Here is a 2,500-nt window from a genome sequence, read left to right as displayed (position 1 = left end):
CACTCATGAAAAATAATTATTGCCTGCCGAGCATAACAACATATGTCTCGTTAAGGTCTATTTTGCCTTTGATAAATATCAAATCAGGCTAAAAAAAATTTTTTTTAAAAAAAATTTTTTCATCGGGCGAGCATAACATGTTTATCAAACCAGGCCCAATTTCATTCATGAAAAAAAATGTAATTAAAAAATGTACGTTTGAATCAAAAAGTGGTCATACATAGATTTACACATAAAATTTTAATAATCAATAAATATGCTTCCCATATCCAATACCTGTATTGTATTGATATATTTATTATAATAAGCATTACTTAAATCATAATTTGTTTACCAATTTAGGTTACTTTTCATTCATGAAAAGTAATTATTGCCTGTCGAGCATAACATATGTCCCGATCAGGCTTACTTTGCCTTTGATAAATATCAAACCAGGCTGAAAAAAATTTTTTCATCGGGTGGGCATAACATGCTTACCAACCCAGGTTACTTTTCATTCATGAAAAGTAATTATTGCCTGTCGAGCATAACATATGTCCCGATCAGGCTTATTTTGCCTTTGATAAATATCAAACCAGGCTGAAAAAAATTTTTTCATCGGGTGGGCATAACATGCTTACCAACCCAGGTTACTTTTCATTCATGAAAAGTAATTATTGCCTGTCGAGCATAACATATGTCCCGATCAGGCTTATTTTGCCTTTGATAAATATCAAACCAGGCTGAAAAAATTTTTTTCATCGGGTGGGCATAACATGTTTACCAACCCAGGTTACTTTTCATTCATGAAAAGTAATTATTGCCTGTCGAGCATAACATATGTCCCGATCAGGCTTATTTTGCCTTTGATAAATATCAAACCAGGCTGAAAAAATTTTTTTCATCGGGTGGGCATAACATGTTTACCAACCCAGGTTACTTTTCATTCATGAAAAGTAATTATTGCCTGTCGAGCATAACATATGTCCCGATCAGGCTTATATTGCCATTGGTAAATATCAAACCAGGCTGAAAAAAATTTTTTCATCGGGTGGGCATAACATGTTTACCAACCCAGGTTACTTTTCATTCATGAAAAGTAATTATTGCCTGTCGAGCATAACATATGTCCCGATAAGGCTTATATTGCCATTGGTAAATATCAAACCAGGCTGAAAAAAATTCTTTCATCGGGTGGGCATAACATGTTTACCAACCCAGGTTACTTTTCATTCATGAAAAGTAATTATTGCCTGTCGAGCATAACATATGTCCCGATCAGGCTTATTTTGCCTTTGATAAATATCAAACCAGGCTGAAAAAATTTTTTCATCGGGTGGGCATAACATGCTTACCAACCCAGGTTACTTTTCATTCATGAAAAGTAATTATTGCCTGTCGAGCATAACATATGTCCCGATAAGGCTTATATTGCCATTGGTAAATATCAAACCAGGCTGAAAAAAATTTTTTCATCGGGTGGGCATAACATGTTTACCAACCCAGGTTACTTTTCATTCATGAAAAATAATTATTGCCTGTCGAGCATAACATATGTCCCGATCAGGCTTATTTTGCCTTTGATAAATATCAAACCAGGCTGAAAAAAATTTTTTCATCGGGTGGGCATAACATGCTTACCAACCCAGGTTACTTTTCATTCATGAAAAGTAATTATTGCCTGTCGAGCATAACATATGTCCCGATCAGGCTTATATTGCCATTGGTAAATATCAAACCAGGCTGAAAAAAATTTTTTCATCGGGTGGGCATAACATGCTTACCAACCCAGGTTACTTTTCACTTATGAAAAGTAATTATTGCCTGTCGAGCATAACATATGTCTCGTTCAGGTCTATGTTATTCCCATATCCAATACCTGCCACTGTATTGATATATAATAATAAGTATTACTTAAATCATTATTCATGCAGTAATACATTAAGAAAATACTTATTTGAAGTATTTATAGTAAGAATATACTTAACCTATCTTAACAACCACCACCACCACCTACCAATCAATATTACAAGCCTTCAATAGCAAATGTTTATCACCATTCCTATAATACATACTTATATATAGGTAAGTATAATAAGAATGTACTACTTAAGTACCAACGCCACTATTAATACTCATATGCAATTTTATAATACACACTTAATATACTTATAGTAAGTAATAAGAATGTAATAATAGTGGCTACCGCCATCGCCACTATTATACCCATATACAATTTTATAATACATACTTAATACTTTATAGTAAGTAATAAGAATGAACTAATAGTGGCTACCGCCATCGCCACTATTATACTCATATACAATTTTATAATATATACTTAATACTTTATAGTAAGTAATAAGAATGTACTAATAGTGGCTACCGCCATCGCCACTATTATACCCATATACTATTTTATAATTCATACTTAATACTTTATAGTAAGTAATAAGAATGTACTAATAGTGGCTACCGCCATCGCCACTATTATACCCATATACTATTTTATAATTCATAC

Source organism: Condylostylus longicornis, unplaced genomic scaffold, assembly GCF_029603195.1.
Source record: "Condylostylus longicornis isolate FDR11 unplaced genomic scaffold, ASM2960319v2 ptg000156l, whole genome shotgun sequence".
In the NCBI taxonomy this organism is placed as follows: Eukaryota; Metazoa; Arthropoda; class Insecta; order Diptera; family Dolichopodidae; genus Condylostylus; species Condylostylus longicornis.
This window is presented reverse-complemented; position numbering follows the sequence as displayed.